This window comes from Phyllostomus hastatus, unplaced genomic scaffold (assembly GCF_019186645.2).
Source record: "Phyllostomus hastatus isolate PE091 unplaced genomic scaffold, TTU_PhHast_1.1 phas_scaffold_216, whole genome shotgun sequence".
Lineage (NCBI taxonomy): Eukaryota > Metazoa > Chordata > Mammalia > Chiroptera > Phyllostomidae > Phyllostomus > Phyllostomus hastatus.
Genome location: NW_025334018.1, coordinates 3,509,334 through 3,528,519, shown reverse-complemented (window position 1 = coordinate 3,528,519; position 19,186 = coordinate 3,509,334). Strand labels below are relative to the sequence as shown.

Genomic DNA, 19,186 nt, shown 5'->3' with positions numbered 1-19,186 from the left:
CTATTTACTAGATTATCTGTTTCTCTCTTTTTTAAGATTTTATTTGTTTATTAACCACCGATTTCTAATAAAAGAATACAACTGAGAAACAGCCAGATGGAAGGGACACATAGGGCAAGGTGGGGAGAAAGGGCATGGGGCGTCGGTGACTTCTCTGGACAGGCCGCTGTCCCCAAACCTTCATGTGTTCGCCAACCCTGATGCTCTCCGAGCCCCGTCCCCAAGGATGACTCCTGTTTTGATTTGGGTAATGAAGGGGTGCATTTTCTAAGATGAGGGCACTGGGGAGGAATGGTCTGGGTGGAGATCCTGAGTGCATTCTGGCAAGGTTGAGCGTGGGATGCGGATCGGAGGCCCTGGCAGAGATGCCTGTTGGACAGTGGACCCGCGAGTGTGCAGACGAGGGCAGCACTTGGGCTCGATGTCGACCTGTGAGCCCTGGAGAGCCTGTGGGTGGTGCTCACAGCAGGGAGCTCCCTGAGGTCTCAGGGAGTCAGTGCGCTCAAGGCAGTGGGGGTGTCCTGAGAGTAAATGGGCTGGGGAGGTTGAGCACACACCCCCTGGGAGGCACAGGGGCGGCAAAGGCGAGCGCGCAGTGGGGGCGCCGGGCTCCCTGGAGGTGGCAGTGGGCAGGAGTGTGGTTGCTTAGTTTCTGGGCGTGCAGGAAAGACACTGGGGGCTTAGCTGCCCTAGGTGCCTCTTCCCCAATCCCATCCCCATTTCTAGTGGCTACATCCTTCCTCGAGAGAAGCCTTATCTTCCAAAATCCCAAGCTTTCCCTAGGTTCTGGGGAGCCAACAGGCTGCCTTTTGGCAAGACTTCAGTCTGCAGGCACCCCACTTAGAGCTTCTTCCTCGCTCAAAAAAATCAGTCGAGCCCTGGCTGGTGCAGCTCAGTGGACTGAGCACCAAAAGCCTGCTGCTTCGATTCCGGTCAGGGCACACGCCCGGGCTGCGGGCTCTGTCCCCAGCTGGGGACGCGTGAGAGGTGAGGGAGCACACACTGATGTGTCGCTCCCTCCCTTGACCTCTCTCTAACAATAAATAAATAGCTGCAGATGGAATTGGAACCTCAGCTTCAGCGTGACCATGTTTCTCCAGCATTACCACAGCGAACAGGGAGACGGGATCTAAACTCTGAAGGAGTCTGGCCCTCCGGGACCACAGACCGCTCGGTTCTCCCCGCCGACAAGCCCTCTAGACACGGAATCACGGTCAAGAAACGTTTCACGGTGCTGATGACCCAGCAGCCGCGCCCGTACTCTCAGGGTCCCTTAAATTTCACGTCTTTCCTGCCGCCTGCGACCCCTGGGAGACCTTCCGGAACCCAGCTCTTCACTGGGTGTGAGCCTTGAAGCCTTCTGGTCACTGTGCCTTTTGGAATCCGGTGCCGTCATCGCCTTTGATCGTGCGTGTGCGAGGCAATCAGGGCAACCTCGCCTTAGAGTTTGAATCTGTTTTTTATATTTGACTCACTGTCAGGTTATTAAAATGATTTGAAAGAGCAATAAATAAATAAATAAATAAGATCTTACAAAAATCAGTTGCTGCTCTTTTACCTCCTGTCCAGCTTCCAAAACATGTTAAATTTTTCATGTGATGTGGGCTCTTCTCCTACCCTTGGGGAAGCTATATTATTATATAATGATTCACAGGCATTTTAATGTGGTTTTGAGAAATAGACATTTGTGATTAACCCCTCATGTTTCCCCAAGTCCTTTGAAGGACAAGATCAAGTATTACCATGAAACGAGCTAAGGATTCAAAGTCAGACAGACCTGAGTTCAAGTCCCTGCTCCACCATTTACAGGTTTGGGAACCTGGAAAGGCTTCTAACTCCCACTCTGTGCCCACTGTGGGTTGGAGAGGACGCCTGCTACTTTGTCATGAGGAGGAGAGTCTGGTGCCTGCGTACTGCCCACCCTCTTTTAAAGCCAACCACCTAGAGTACATATAAATTGGAATAGGGGTGGAAACAGACAAGAGGAGACCCTGACTAGTGTGGCTCAGTTGGTTCGGTGTTGTTCTGTAAAGCAAAAGATCTCTGATTCAATTCCCAGTCAGGGCACATGCCTCGGTTGTGGGTTTGGTTCCAGCTGATTGATGTTGCTCTCCCACATTACTGTTTCTCTCCCTCTCTTTCTCTCTCCCTTTTCCTCTCTCTATATTAAAACACACACACACACACACACACACACACACACACACACACAGACAAAAGGAGGATGAGAGGAAAAGAGCCAGCCAGCTGTCAGAGACAAGGCCCGCCCTCTGGCTCAGGTGCATTTGCAGCAATACCCATTCCTTCTCATCACGGTCACTTCTTCCTGTCCCAGAACCAAACATGCTCCACAAGATGCAGTTGTCTAACTCGAAAGCACAAGCAAAGCAGTGATATTAACATGATAATTGAGGTCCAAACAACAGAAGGAGCTGCATTTCCATTTAGTGACCATAAACTTATGCTGCTCCCACCCCACGCCCAGGTCCTCTGCACCCGGGTGGAGAACATCCTCGGAGACAGACATCGGAAATAACCCCTTGGTTATGCCTAACATCTCCTCAGAGAAGGACCACAGCTTCTTTCGGCTGATTTCCAAACTCAAAGCAAAACAAAGCCATAAAAGTATGGATGTATTTGGTCCAGGCCCACCCGCCTCTCTACCACACACCGCACACATACGCTGCGTCCCACATCACGCCAGGTAACAGGCCAGGTCAGAGAGGACTGTGCTCAGGGGTGGGTTTCACAGTACTTCCAGCAGCAACGCTGGAGTTATCCACACATACAGGCAATCAGCACCTTGGAAATATGCCTTTGTCAAATGTTTAGGACTCAGGAAATGTAGTCCCCAAGTCAGCTTCAATAGTGGTGCTGCAACTGTGGAACATCACTCTCTAGAACAGAAAACCCGAGCACAGGCCACTGTGGGCGGGGCGCTGGCAAAGGCCCGAGGCGCCGGACTGGGTCCCGGCCGACCCGGAGCTGCAGCCTGCGGCTCAGAGTTCGTCTTGAACACTCGAGCCTGGAGCATGCCGCTGTGTACCGGCTGGGTGACACCGACCCTCCTTGGGCTTCCATGAGGAAACTAATTTCAGCCTTGCGGTGCTACAGTACAGGTTAATAGGACAGGTTGTATAAAGCTCCTACGTGCCTGGTACTCATACAAATGGTTACTGTTACTATTAATAATAAGTAAAAGTGGTGCTGTTTCCTGGATGTGGAACAAGTGCCAAAGTCAGGAAGGGCTACAGGAGGTCGGAGGGTGGCACTGCTACTGAGTTGACTGGGGAGGCTTTCAGGAGGAAGAACTTGACAGGGAGTTGTCAGATAAACTACAGAACTCCCTGTTGAATTTGACTTTCAGATAAACAGTAAATACTTTTTTTAGTATAAGTATTGTATGCCCTAAACATTGGGTAGGAGGTACTCATATTAAAAAGGTATCCATTGTTGACCTGAAATTCAGATTCAACTGAGCATGACTTATTTTTATTTGCTAAATCCAGTAAGCCTAAACTTGGAGACAGGGCGACATAGAGGGCTGGGAGCAGCGGGTGGGGAAACACCCCGGGCCAAGCGGAAGAGCTAACCTGCGCGTGCGCGCACATCTGCCCGACCCTGTGCTGAGCACTTTGCAAGACCACTGGGACCGCGACCCCTGTGCGGCGTGTGTTACTCCTCACGCTGTGCTTCACAGTTGAGGGAACTCAGCCTCAGACTCAAGCCCACTACTGGCTGGCATCTAAACCCCTGGTCCACCCCACCTCTATGCACCTGTTTTTTCCCTGGTGCCTCATCCTTCTTGGGGCACAGGGAGCCGGAGGAAAAGGCGCAAGTACCCACCTTTATGCGAGAGCTCACCCCAGGGTCTATGCCGACACAGCCTCACTATTTCACCCCAAAGATCTATCGTTTTTGTGTGTGTGTGACCTTTTTGTTCTCACCTGAGGACATTTTCATTTGCTTTTTTTGTTTGTTTTAAAGAGAGAGAGAAAGGCAGAGAGGAAGAGAGAGAAACATTGCTGTGAGAGGCACGTGGGCTGGTTGCCTCCACACACACCCAGGACTAGGGATCATTCACGTCTGTCTGGGCCGGGGATGAACCCGCAACCTAGGTTTGTGCCCTGACAGGGACTCGAACCTGCAACCTTTTGGTTATAGGACAATGCTCCAGCCACTGAGCCACACCAGCCAGGGTGTGAGTGACTTCTTTTTAAGAGCTTAACACAACAGCTAGACTCTTAGATTGCCCTACCCTTTAACATTCCCAGGCTGCATTTTGGACACCTTTGAATTATTCATATGAATCAAGTGGTCCTTCCAGGCCCAGTTTTGAGTTCTGAAATATCCACCCCGGAATGCACCACAGGGAACAGCACCCAGTTATTGGGGTGTCACCATCCTCCCCCAATCAAGTGTGAGGGATTTTCATAATAAAGACTAGTTTCGCACAGATTATCTTGCCCCCCCCACCAAATGCTACCCCAAACAAAAGATTTCCTAACAAGACAGACATTATGTCTATTGTGTATATATCAGAACTGAATAAAATAAAATCACATTTTCTTCAAGTTACATCTTCAATTTTATTAATTCCAAATTCAGTGCAATTACGTCAACGCTCTAAATGAGGCAAAGTTCAAAAACTGAAATAAAAAAATGTCCAAATGTATGATGGCTTTTACCAAATTAGGTCTGTGCCAGTGCAGGATCTTCATTGTCTGCAAAGTAATGCTCTTAAAAAAGTTTCATTCAGCAAGCATTGCCTGAGAGCCCACTCCGGGCAGAGCTGCAGGGAAGACCCTGACAGCCCCAATACAGTCCTCAAAGGACGTGTGACGGGGAAGGGACACACATTCAGCTAAATTTCAGAAGAGAAAACAAAGCGAACGCTGTAAAAGACAAAATGCCACCAGGGGGTTTAGCGGTGGTGATGCCGAGGAGCTGACAGGAATCAGGGGCAAGAAAAGGAGTCTGTTGTCGCTCAGGGTGTGTGTTCCAGTGTTGGAATGTGAAATGTCTTTTACAAAGTAAACATCGTAAAAGACAAAATGTCCCAGAGAGGGAGTGATTAATTTGCACTGCGGGGAGGCGGTACGGAGCCAGCGGGATGGATGACTAGGACTTGGACAGCTGGCGAAAGCCTCCCCAGCGGAGGGAAGCGCTTGAGCAGAGATAGAAGGCCAGGATGTGCGGGAGGACTAATAACCACCATCGAACTCTGCAAAACGAATACTGTGATATTCTAAGTATTATGTTGTCAAATGTTATCGCGCCTACTTGCTTCAGAAGTAAAAATCACATACCTGCATTATTGCCCCTACAGGCCTTTAACTAATGATTTATAAGTGTAGTGGTTTTTTAAAAGATGCTGATATCACAGACTAAACCTCCCTCCCAAGTCCCGGGGCCCTTTACACGCATTCCAACGCTGGAACACACACCCTGAGCCACAACACACTCCTTCTCTCTCCCCTGATTCTCGCCGGCTCCTCGGCGTCCCCACCTCCACCGCCCTCGTTAATGCACGCTCCAGGCCACACATGCACACGTGTTACCAGCTCCCCGTCCACAGTGCCAGACAGGAAACACATTTGCAGGATTTTAAACAATTTTAAAATGTGCCTTCAAATTTTACAACTTGCTTTACTTGCCCGAGGGAGGGACCAAGCCCTTTGTATAAATATCACCCAAACAGGCCTGCTCCCCATCCCACGCAGCTCTGGGGTCCTGGCTTTTCTATGTGCGGCCAGGGTGGGTTTGGGGTTTTGTTTATTTTGATTTTTTTTTTTTTTCATTTCATCTGTGTCTTCTGTGGTCACGGGCTGTTTCAGTCGGGTTTATTCCGTGTGCACTCCCAGTAGCCCGTGGAGAGGAGGAGTGTTCCTTGCTCCCCAGAGCACCAGCCTTGCAGGTCGCTCAGGACAGAACCCAGTATCAGGCTCCGGGTGCACCTGTGAGAAAACACCTCAAGGACATAGTTTTCTGGCCATGAACCCAACAGCTCCAAGAATCAGAGCAACTGTGGGCAAAGGAAAGGCCTTCTCTTCCTAGCAGGGACTGGGACACACAAAGGTGCTAAGATGGACCTGCGGCAGTTCCCCAGCCCTTGTCCCAGTGCCCTTTCCCCAGGGGGCCTTCCAGGTGTCTGTGAGGAAAAGGAGGAGAGAGTTGTGTTGAAACCCGAGCCTGGAGAGGGATGGGAACCAGGCAGAGAAAGGAAGTCCTGGTTGTGTCCCTGACAGCTACCCTGGGGCAAAAGCCAGACAACCGGTTTTGATAAGGACTTTGGAGCCTCAGGGCCTGATTCTGGGCCTTTGGTGACTGAGCCCAGCTCAACCTGCCTCTCCTCTTCCCAAGGGCCCTGTTCTGTAGGTTCTGGGAATGTGGCAGCTGCGTCCTCAGCCACCTCGCCATTGTCCTTGGCTGCTCTCACCTGCAGCAGGGCTGGTCTCTCACTTTGCCCAAGATTTCTGCAGAGGGACTGGCCAGGCTGAAGCAGGACCCTTACTAAGAGTCTAATGATGTATGTACACTGGGGTTGAAACTCACCAAGCGGCCAAGAAGGGACACCTTACAGGACCTCCTGGCTGGCGGGGCTGAGGAAGCTCCCAAATGGCTCCATGGCAAAGTCCTCATCCTCAGAGAGGACTAGAAATCCCACTATTGTACAGGAAGGTGCAACGTGCAAATCCGCGTGCAATCAAGCCCCAAGGAAGCCTGTCGGGCCTCACAGATACAAGCAGCAGTGAATGAAAACGGAAGAGCTGACACACCAAACCATCACATGTGGAAACACAAGCAGTCTCACTCGGGAACCCCCAACAGAGGTGACAGAAGGGGAGAGGAAGGTTCGTGCTGCCACACCCACCAGAAGAAGAGTGCCACACCCAGCAAAACACTCGGTGACATGCCATGAGTGGTCCACTGAAATGTCCCAGGGGGACCATCAGCAATATTTGAGGGGGACTTTGTAGGAGCCTGGAGATCTATGTCAGCAGGTAGGAGCAGGAGCCGGTTGAACAGGAATTCATTACTGTCACTGTGAGCGCTCTGCAATAAAAATCATAATAATTACAATCATAATAGCTAATCCCAAGGTCTTTCCATGTGCCAGATGCAGCAGCTTTTCTAAGTACTTTACATACATTATCTCATTTCATCCTCACCGTGATCCTTTCTGTGGGAGCTATCATTATCATCCTCGTTTCACAAATGAGAAAGCCGAGGCCCAACATCATGTCCTAGCGAGTGAGGGGACTGGACCTGGAACCCCTGCAGTCTGTTTCCGAAGCCCAAGCTCTCGGCCAGGGCCTGGGGCAGCAGGCGGCCTGGGAACAGGTTCTCCCGACTTCCTTTCACCACTTCTCAGACCTCCCCACCTCGCTACCTGCCCCTCTCTGAGATCAGTCACACCCCTTCAATAAGGCGGACTCCTAGCCTTTTGTCTGAACCCTACCTGCCTCCACACCTTCCTTCCGGGGCCTATTTCTCAGTTTCCCAAGGCATCTGCAGCCTCTCTCCAATGGGTGTCTCCCCTTTATCTACAACTAGGCCCAGATTTTGCCATTCAAAAAAAAAGAGGGGGGGCTTTCCCTCCATTCTAAACCTTCTCAAGCTACCAATGTCTCCTGGCTGACATGTGCTTGTTTACTTGTCCATCTTCCTTTTCCCCTTCCGGAGACAAAAACCCAGTTTTCCTTGGGAACCCCTCATCCTCAGTCTACCTCCCAGGTCTGGTCTCCTGAGCCCAGCCAATCCCGGTTCAGTGGCCTGAGGCCCCAGGCATGGCTTTGGGAATGGGCGTGTAGCCCACGGTAGGGCAACGAGAGTCCTCTTCAGAATCTTGCTGAAGCAATGGAGGTATTCTCCTCCTTCCAGGGTGACAGAGGTGACAGAACACCACCTGAAGACTTTCTGAAAAATTGTTGACATTAAAAACATCCAAACCTGTAGATAGTGTTTATAGGAGTTTATTTGAGCCAAACTGATGACATATGCCAGGGAGCAAGATCTCAAATACTCTAGAGAGTAACAGTTGTTTAGCTTCTTTTATGCATTTGAAATTAAGGAGGTGATGTTACACAGAGGTGGGAGAAAGCAAGGTGGAGATTGGATTACACAATAGTTTACAAGATTATTGCTCTCTTCAGGCCCAGAGACACGTGAAAAGATGCTCAGCATCACTAACCATCATAGAGATGCAAATTAAAACCACAATGAGATAGCACCTCACACTGGTCAGAATGGCCATCATAAATAAATCAACAAAATAGTGTTGGAGGGGATGGGAGAAAAGGGAACCCTAGTGCACTGTTGGTGGGAATGCAGACTGGTGCAGCCACTGTGGAAAACAGTATGGAATTTCCTGAGAAAACTAAAAATGGAACTGCCTTTTGACCTAGCAATTCTGCTGCTGGGATTATACCCTAAGAGCCCTGAAACACCAATCCAAAAGAACCTATGCACCCCAATGTTCATAGAAGCACAATTTACAATAGCCAAGTGCTGGAAGCAACCTAGATGCCCATCAGTAAATGAGTGGATAGAAAAACTATGGTACATTTACACAATGGAATTCTATACAGCAGAAAGAAAGAAGGAGCTCCTATCCTTCACAACAGCATGGATGGAACTGGAGAGCATTATGCTAAGTGAAATAAACCAGGCAGTGAGGGACAAATGCCTTATGATCGCACCTTTAACTGGAACATAATCAACACAAGAAAAAAGCAAGCGAAATATAACCAGAGTCATTGAATATAAGAACAGTCTAACAATAGCCAGAGGGGCAAGGGGAGGGGACAGTGGGGAGAAGAGTTTTCAGGAACTACTATAAGGGACACATGGACAAAACCAAGGCAGAGGGTGGGAGCAAGGGAGGGAGGTGAGTTTGGAGGGGTGGGGAGAAAATACAGACAACTGTAATTGAATGACAATAAAATAATTTAAGTAAAAATTTTTAAAAAGATTATTGCTGCTTTCAGGGGTAATATTCACTTCCAGGAAGATTACTTCTTGTACTTCCCAGGTGTGTTAGCCTGGATACACAAGAACAATGAACAGGCCGGCTTAAAACCTTTCACTAAAGAAGTAACAGGCTTGAGACGTGACTACCCACCATGACCTTCCCACTTAGGAATTTAAGATCAGATCGCCCTGTGAGATTATTTTCCATAGAACCCTCCCCCCTTTTTTTTCTGTCCACACAAAAACACCTGGTCCTCTCACTCTTTTATGATTCCCGCCCAGCTCCCTGCAGGCACTCCGTCTGCAAGCCGGCTCTCTGCTCTCTCACGGCATCCCAGGGCCTCAAACCCAGCTCCCTGCTCCCTCTCTGTATAAAGAGGACTCGGAGCACTGTCCCCAGGTCCAGCACCTGCATGCAACGTCTCAACCCATTCCCCAGGCATTTCCCAGCACTTCAACCTGCTAACGTAGATCTCCCTGTCCTCCCCCAAAATACACACTGCAATTGACTATGAAAAATAATATAAATGGAGCTACTTCAACACGGCTGCCTTCCCAGAGGAGCTGCCTTGGATGCCTTTCTCCTCAAATCTTTGGAATGTTAAAACTGGGTGAAATAACCTTGCATTGGGCCTAAAGCAGCCCTGTATCCCAAACAACTGTTTGCAGAGATAATAAGAAGGCAGATATTATGATTATAGGCCTGAAGATTTAAAGTATTTTTTAAACTGATTTGAGAGAGAGAGAGACCGATTCGCAGTCCCACTCATTTACACACTCGTCAGTGTCTTCCTGCACGTGCCCTGACCTGAGACTGAAACCGTAGCCCTGGTGTATGGGGATGGCACTCTAACAACCAACTGAGTACCCAGCCAGGGCTTAAATTTGTAGAATTAGCATCGCTATGTTAACTTATTACAGAAAATAACCTCACAGGGTGATCTGACCATAATTCCTAACTGGGCAGGGCCATGGTGGGCAGTCATGCCCCAGGCCTATAGCTGCTTCTTTTTTTTTTTCTTTTTAAGAAAACTTTCTTATTTATTTATTTATTTTTAAAGTGAGGGGAAAGGAGGGAGAAAGAGAGGGGAGGAAAACAACTATGTGAGAGAGAAACATTGATCAGATGTCTCTTATACACCCTAAACCCAAAACCCAGGCATGTGCCCTGACTGGGAATCGAACCAGTGACCTTTTGGTTCACAGACCAGCACTCAGTCCACTGAGCCACACCAGCCAGGGCAATATAGTTTATTTAGTAAAAGGTTCTTCTTTGCCTTAAGCAACCCCTGTCCCTTTTTTCTGTGCATCTTTGAAATGCCCCCTCTCAGTCTATGGCCATGCCACCTTAAATGCGCCCGATCTTGTCTGAAATGCCCCCTCTCAGACCCTCTGTATAAAGGGTGACCACCCTCTGAAAAGCACATAATCTTAACTACCCTGTAATCCAACCCCCCACCTTGCTCTCTCCCACCTTCACGTAATCTTCCCTTTTTAATCGAAAATGAATCAAAGTAATGGCATAACTATCATTCTCTGGAGCACTTGAGATTCTACTCCCTGGAGTCTGTCTTCAGTTTGGCTGAAATAAACTCATAAAAACTCTCTACAGGTTCGGACGTTTTTTACACCGATGCTTCCATTGATGTCGTCGCTCCCCCTTCTCTTTCTCATCAACTCCTCTTGCCTCCACCTCCCAACCAGAACACCGCTGGGCTTCTGCCTGAGTCAGTGCTTTCCCAATAGCTATTCTTTTGGATCCCAAAGAAATGCTTGCCGGCCGTCACACCGGCCTTCATTTTTAGGTTGACATGATCTTTTCTGTCTCCCGGGCTTTCAGTCTTGCCACCGGCACTTTGCACCAGTCTGGGTTTCATCTTGGCAGCGACAGAAACTGACTCTAGGTCACTTAAAGCAGAAAAAGGATTTGCTGGAACTCCAGTAGTTCACACAATGGATAGAAAAACCAGGAACCTACCTTGGGAGATAGGCAGGGACCGAGGTACGTGGGGCAGCCGGAAGTACAGCCCGGATCACGTGGGAAGCAAACTCTAAGCTCCCTACGTCTCTGAGTCCTTCCTTTGCATTCGGAGCCCTGAGCGGAAGCATCTGATTGACTGAGCTGTAGCAGGAAAAGCCTGGAGAGCAAGTACTTTACCTTAGGCTTTTATAGCACTGCCTCCCACCTGAGCCTCTGATGCTGAAACAACCTCACTTGCTCCCATGTCCAAATGGCTGCTGCATCCTTTAGGGAGTGTTTCCACAATGCTCTTGTGCCTCTCTGTGTCCCCAGTGACCTGCACCCCAGACTAGCATTCACCCCACTTGAGGAACAGCTAGCAGCACACCTGGAGAGTACCGTACAGTGGTTAAATCTGGACTCTCAAGCCAAATTGCCTTTAGACTACTAGCTGTGTGACCTCAGGGAAGTTACTGACTTTTCTGTGCTTTCAGAGTTTGCTCATCTATAAAATAAGGATAACAATACTATCTATCTCCTAAGTTGATTGTGAAGATAAGTGCAGCCTTGTGCGCAAAGTGCTGCAGATGAGCCTGGAATGTTCTATTAATGTAAGCTGATGTTAATATTCCCAGGGCACCTTGCCCATTATCCGCTCTTGAGTCTCCACAACTTTCTTCTCTCTCTGCCTCCCCTCGCCTGTGGTTCCCTGATGAAATACAGCCCCTTGGCTGGTCTCTTCAGCAGCCCTGGGTGGGCCCGCGGGCCCTCCTCCAGGCCCGACTGGGACGTCCTCAGCCCTTTTAAAATGGGTCTCCCCGTGAGCATCCTCCAGGATATCTGTCCCCCACACGGGGGACCCACGCCCTCAGGGGAGTTTTCTTCTGAGTCCCACAGCACGTGTGCATGTCTCCTCCAAGGCATTTACCTTCAGCAGTCTCGTCTACACCACTCAAGTACTCCGGCTACTGTATTCTGGCTACTGCATTTGTATAGTCTTGCCCCTCCTCCCAGGTGGTTCCAACCCCCTCCTTATGCACACCCCCAGGCTGTGTTGCCCTTCCCCCACCTTCACATAGTCAATTCCTATTCCTCTCTAAGACCCAGCTCAGGACCCCTAGGACCTAGCAGTGCCTGGCCCACCATCAGGGGTCATTGATGACGCCAAGGCCATGTGAAAGAAAAAGGGGCCACATACTAAACATGACAAGCTTAGGGGAGGCCTGCACGGTGGGCCTTACAAACCCAGAGGCCAACATAACCACACAGGGAAGCTGGAACTTAAAAATTCTTAAGTAGCCCCGGCTGGTGTGGCTCAGTGGATTGAGTGCCAGCCTGTTATCCAAAGGGTCACCAGTTTGATTCCCAGTCAGGGCACAAGTCTGGGTTGCAGGCCAGGTCCCCAGTGGGGGGCATGCAAGAGGCAACCACACTTTGATGTTTCTCTCCCTTTCCTTCTTCTTCCCTGACCCCCACTAAAAATAAATAAATAAAATCTTTTTTAAAAACTCCTACCTAAATGTGAGTCATGGTGAGTAGTCCCTTCCTGGGCCTGTAGCTTCCTTGACAAAGGTCAATCTTTAGATCTGCAATTGTCTATCATCTTTGCGGGTGTAAGATAGCATACCTTTGAAACATCAGAGTAATTTTGTCACCCAAACCCTTGGAGGCATGACCACAGGCGGAAGAGCACGAGACCACACTGTTATCTCGTTGCCCACACACCAGCTCTGTGGGCTGCAAATGTTAACTATCCTGCACTTGCCAATGTAAAAGGGGTGTGTGTCCCTCTGTTTTACTCTTTATCCAGTCTCAGAGATTTCCCTGCTTTGCTTTTTCCCATCCTCCCCAACCTACCACCAATGGATTTCATGTAACTCTTCTCACATCTCCTCCTTTGATTCTAATGTATAAAATAAACAACTGTAAAACTGCCATCCTCTGAAGCGTTTTCTCAGTCCATTGAGATTTTGTTTCCTGGCAATTGTCAGTTTGGCTCAAATAAACTCTTATAAGACTTTTTTTTAAAGTGGATGTTCTTTTGACAACAGCCATGAGAAAGAGAGGGAGCTGACGGGATGAGGGAGGGGGCTGTGTGGAGCCGGTGGGGATGGGGGTAAGGAACATGGAAGAGGGACATCTGAGGGGCAGATTTCCTCCCCGTCTCCTTCACTGCACACCTGCAGGTCAGAGTGCGGCCACACCATTCCTCTGCACGTGAAATGACCTTGCCTGCCTGCCCGCCCGCCCGCCCTGCCTGAGAAACCCTCAGAAGTATTTCCCCCACTCATTTCTCTGCTCCTGTGGAGCCTCAGAGCTCCTGCCTTCCATGTCGCTGGGGCATTTATCAAGGACTACCTGTTGGAATAAATATTCATGTTCCTGGGGCTCCTCCTCCCTGCCTTCCCTGTATCCTGAAGTCTTCCCCTGCTCTCCTCCAGCATCAGCACAGTCACTCCTGATGAGCCAGGGGGCCGCCAGGCCACGTAAAGAGAAACACACACCAGGGCTCGGGGACAACCTCCCCACCCCCGGGGCTTAGTGCCAGGCCCTCTCAGCTGCCATTTCATTGGATCCCTACAGCAGTTCCATGAGGAAAGTCATCCAGCCTCCATCTCACAGATTAAAAAGTGTGGGGCGGGGGGAGGCAAGGCTCAGAAAGGTTGTATAACTTCCTCAAGTTTCCTCAAGTTCAAGCTGGGACTCGAACCCACATCTCTTCCGCATTCTCTCCCCTTCGCAGGTGGCCTTAGCTGACACCCCACAGAGCCTGGCAGAGAGCCTGGCACACACGCAAACTGACCGCAGGGAAAGTTTGGTGAAAAGTGGAAAGTAAGTGGTATTGAAGGTCTCCGGTCGGCAGGGACAGGCCGGAGTGGGCCTATGCCCTCCCCAGAGGGCTGCGTCTGAGGGGCCTGTCCCTTAAACCCCCTCAAGGCCCTCTGGGACCCACCCAATCCCTGTCTCTTCTCCTCCTCCTCCCCATGGATGGGCTCTGCTGCCAGAGGAACTGCCCCTTCCCTCTCCACATACACTCCCTTCCTCTGCCCGCAGAAGACTCACACTGTGAGCCACATCTTTCCTTTACACCCAGCTCAGCTGGGCAGCCAGGTATGGAAGGACCAGCAGACACGGTGCGGCCTGCTGCTTAGTCGAAGGTACCATCTGAGCTCGGAACGCCACCACTTTTCTGAGCCTCGGTTTTGTCGTGTAGTTGGGGCGGGGGGGGGGCATAATCCCCGCCTTTGCCCACCTCACAGTGTTTAGGAGTCTATAAAGGTGAACTAGTACGTGATAGAATATGCAGCTGAAAGCCGTGGGAGATCATAAAATGTTACACAACTGTAAGGGATTCCAATCTGGCCGTAACATGGCTATTAAACTCTAACCTCTCAAAGATATTTACCATAAAAAATTACAGAGCCCTGGGGAAAGAACCAAGAAGTGTGCTTGCTTCTGGGGGATATTTATTTGTCCTCATTTGTGCTTCTCCTAGTTTTCTGCACGAGGATACATTTATTTCTTCTGTAATCAGAAAAAAAGTTATACGAAAGAAATGCTTCTGAAATAACAGTATCTAAACTCCTGCTCTCTCAATATGTTATAGTGGAAGTCGAGCCAGTGATAGGAAGGAGGTTTATCACCTGCTCTGAGAGTGAATGTCCTCTGGCCCACCCTCAGCCTCACCCAGCTGGGAAGGAGGGATTTCTCCCCACTCAAAACCAAGGTCCTACATCCACCACGTTCTTCCTCGGCACCTGGAGCATGCATTCTAGAGGAAGCCCTCCCTGTGAGCCCTGAGGTTCACCACGACATCCCCAAGGGACTATTTTCCTGCTTCCCACCTTCCTGAGCTCCAGAACCTCGTCTCCAACTGTCCCAGGGCGACTCCGCCTGGGAGTTCCACGGGCCCCACAAGTGCCGCGCGTCTGCGGCAGACGCTGTTCAGAGCTCACCCCTGCTCCCAGGCTGCCAGGCACCAGTTCTCCGGGGAACAGAGTAGATCTGTCTGGGGGAGGTGGGCCCCAGCCCTGGCCCAGCAGAACCAGTCCCTTCTCCTCCCCCACAGGTGTGAGTGTAGCAACAGACACTGAGCCAGTTCTGTCCCCTAAGGGTAGGTTGGCTGGGAAGGTCCTAGAAAATTCTTTTTCTTATCAGACAAAAGTATTCTTAAGAGGAGAGGACCTTGTGCTCCCACCCTTTCTTCCTGTGACTCCCTTAGCCACCGCCAGGACGGCACAGAGCCAAGAGGTGGAGAGCACTGGGTCTTTGACAGCACTGAGGAGCTGCTGCCCCACTTCCGAAGGGCTTTGTTATGGGAAAAAATAAAATCTCTTGTTTAAACTGCTGGTAGTTGGGCCCTGGCTACCGTGGTTCAGTTGGTTTAGTGTTGGCCCGTGAACCGAAAGGTCGCCGGTTCAATTCCAGGTCCAGGCACGTGTCTGGTTGCAGGTTCAGACCCCCATTGAGGCACGTGTGAGAGGCAACCGACTGATGATGTTTCCCTCTCTTTCTCCCTCCCATCTCCTCTCTCTATAAATAAATATATATACTTTAAACTGCTAGTAGTTGGGTATTCTGTTACCTGCAGCCCAAATCATTCCAATTTGATACAACCAAACAGCACTCTTCGTTCCTCCTTCCCAGGTCTGTTCCTCTCCTCCATTTCCTATCTGCAAGTGGCACTTCCACCCACCAAACCACCCCACACTCCTCCCTGCCTCTTGCCCACGGCTCAGGGCTCCCCCAACTCTGCTTATCCTCTGCCCTCCCTGCCTCTGCTACTCCTCAGCTTTCTGGTCCTCCTCACTCCCGCCAAACTCCTGTAGCTCAGGCCTAACCAGTCCTCCCACCTCTGAGCTCCCTCCTCTACCCACATTCTATCACCCACAGTGATTTTAATAAAATATAGATCTGATCTTTTCCTATTTAAACATCTGTGGGCTACAGAATAATGTTCAAAATCCTGAGCATGGCATTCAAGGCCCTTGGCAACAAGGCTCCCACACTGCCTTCTGCTCTCATCTCCTGTCACTCCTCCAGACTTATTCTCTAATTTTAGCTGCATCAGAGCATTCACCGCACAGACTCTCACCCCTGTGCTTTTGTTCTTTGTTTCCCAATCCTTGAATGTGAAGGCCTACTTATCCTCCAACATTTGTTTCAAATGTCCCCTCTTCTGTGAAGCCCTCCTCACCACAAAGAAACATTCCTCCCTCTGTGAGCCCACAGCCTATTGTTCCACTTATACCTGTATTATAATTCTTATCTTATATTCTAATTATATATTTGCCCATAGACTAGATTCCTTTAGGGCAAGGATATATTTCACAGTCCCCAGTACCTCCCAGTACAGTGTCTGGCATGAGCAAATAGCCAACTTTTGGTGGAGAGGCAGCAGCACAAAACACCTCCTGGAACACAGTTCCATCCTCCTCACCATCGCCCCTCCCATCTCCCACTTCCCATCCTGCTCAGACTCCTCCTCCCTGCAGGGGGCTCCCAGGGGAGAGAGTTTCACCTCTTCCCATGGAGGCTGGTCCTCTCATAGGTTGGATGTGTGGGTGGGGACAGATCCACTAGGGTATGGTCACTTTGACCCTCAGTAAAAGAACTGAACTAGCCCTGACCCATGTGGCTCAGTTTGTTGGGCATTGTTCTGCACAGTGGAAGGGTGCCAGTTCAACTCCTGGCCGGCGCACATGCCTGGCCTTCAGGGTTGGTCCCAGGGTGAGTGTGTAGGAGAAGCAACCAACGGACAAGAGGTACCCGATCGATGTTTCTCACATCAATGTTTCTTTCTGTTTCTTTCTCTGTCTCTCGCCTTCCCCTCCCTTCTCTCTAAAAATAAATAAATAAAATCTTTAAAAAAATTAAGTATTGGCCCTGGCTGGTGTGGTTCAGTGGATTGAGTGCCATCTAGGTCAACGGTTTGGTTCCCAGTCGGGCACATGCCTGTGTTGCGGGGCCAGGTCCCCGGGGGGGGGGGGGGTGCACGTGAGAGGCAACCACACAGTGATGCTTCTCTCCCTCTCTTCCTCCCTTCCTTCTCCTCTCTAAAAACAAATAAATAAAATCTTAAAAAATAAAGAACTAGACTAGACTAGTTCTAGACTAGTTTTTGACATTATAAAAATAATATCAAAAGCATTTTCCTATATCTGTGAAATTCTCCAAAATCTAGAAAAGCAGATGCCCAGATTTCACCCAAAACACAAGCTCCATGAAAACCAAGCACTCTCCTATTGTCCTCCACCAAGCCCTCAGCCCCAATCCAGAGTCCAGTCCAGAGTAGGTACTCCATAAATATTTGATGAATGAACATCAACCTCAAGTTTATTTCTAAGTTCTAAGAACCAGTGAACTAAAGTGCTCAGCAACTGAGGAGAGCCTGAGTGTGCATGTGGGTGTGTTGATCTGCACCCACCCTGCATCACTACGATGGCAAACTGAAACACTCAATGGAACGTTATGCTGCCATTAAAAATATCGTTTACAAAGAGTCTGCAACATGGAAAATGTCTTCTGTCATAAAGGGGAATAAAAGAAGTACACAATACACATTTATCACACTAGGTATTTATCACACTATGTAAAAGCATGCAACCCCCACCCTCTAACTCCCCCCCAAAATCTCACAAGCAAAAAGCTTCCAGGGAAGGAATGAAAATGTTTAGTGTCTGGTGGCTCCTCCTCCCTGTTCTCCTCTTTTGCAACTTCAAATAGGCTCCTCCTATTCTCCTGTTCTCTCTTTTGCAACTTCATACACACTATTAATAAAGTGGGAAATACATATTAATAATAAAGGGGAAGCATACAAAACATACCCTTAATTTTTTTAATTTTTAAAATATTTTATTTGTTTGTTTTTAGACAGAGGGGGAGGGAGGGAGAAAGAGAGGGAAAGAAACATCAATGTGTGGTTGCCTCTCTCATGCGCCCCCTACTGGGGACCTGGCCCACAACCCAGGCGTGTGCCCTGACTGGGAATCAAACCAGCAACCCTTTGGTTTGCAGGTGGGCACTCAATCCAGTGAGCCACACCAGCCAGGGTAAAACAAACACTTTATTTTTCAGAATGACATTGAGGGATTGGAACAATCCATTGTCTAGAGATGCCATCAGGGGCTGGGCGGGGCTAGCAGGTGCCCCAGAGCCCTGTGGCTCTCTGCCACCACAAACCACAGGGTGCTCAGAAAGAGTAGCAATCAAGCAAGCAGCTCTGCCTGTTCCAGAGTAGAAATGGCGCCTCCAGGCCGGCAGTTCCCCCACAGGTGGAGAGCACTTCCCTCCAGAGGTCAGGCCTCACCCAAGGCATTCAAAGGGTTAAACCTGTCTCGGGAATTCACAGAAAGGGCTCACGAGGGGAATTTCCAAGACAGGCAGACAGACAGACACCTCAGACTAAGCACAGATGTTTGCCTGGGGGGTAGCAGTATTGAGAGTCTTCACAAGCGCACAAGTTTGCGGTGAGCGATAACTCAATGCCAGAGCCAAGGCGAGACCAGCCTGGGCAAGCTGGGGGCTGGGGTGGGGGAGGGGACAGGACCGGGGCTGAGTTGGTCATCAGGTCGGTCTCTGAGCCGACTTTCTCTTCCGTCGTCTCTGTCTGGATTGTACAGTACCGGCAACTCTCCTCTCTGTCCAGCAGGCGTCGCAGCGGCTCTCGGAGTGTCAGGGCAGTGAGTATGCAAATTGTGGGTCAGCAATCTGTGCTGTGACACTTTAAGGCAAGTTTGTTGTATAAATAAATGATGGTTTGTCTGTTTCCCCTACTGGTCTGAAGGCTCCCCAAGGGCAGGAATTTCATTTTAGACGCAACCTTACCTTCATTGCTCATCACAACACCCGACCCTTAGGTCTCTAAACACAAAAAATATGTAGACGTAGAAAAGAAATGAGATTAAAGCCTGAAGTGAGAATGCTGGGGACAGCGCCAAGGCGGAGGAGGGTTCGGTGTCTTCGTGCCTCGAATTTCCCCCCACCTTTTCTCCACCCGGCCTGCCCCAACACTAGACGCCAGCAGGGCGGGGAACGGACGTGGCCCCGCCGGGTTGGGCCGAGCTAGCCTGAACCTGCCCGGCCCAGTGGCGCAGCCCAGGGACCCCACACGTTCCGTCCCGCAGTCCCCGCAGCCACAGAAACGGGAGAATATATCCCAAACCGTCTCCTCCAGGGGGCAACCCTGGGCCACCCTCTGTTTAGAGCTACCACCACCAATCCCCTCTCTAGCCACTCTCCTGTTTCTTCTCA

The 19,186-nt window shown here is 49.9% G+C and overlaps 1 pseudogene; it reads left to right on the top strand.

Moving 5' to 3' along the window:
* The first annotated feature begins 1,088 nt into the window (after window positions 1-1,088).
* Window positions 1,089-1,354, top strand: LOC123804578 (annotated as a pseudogene).
* The last annotated feature ends 17,832 nt before the right edge of the window (window positions 1,355-19,186 follow it).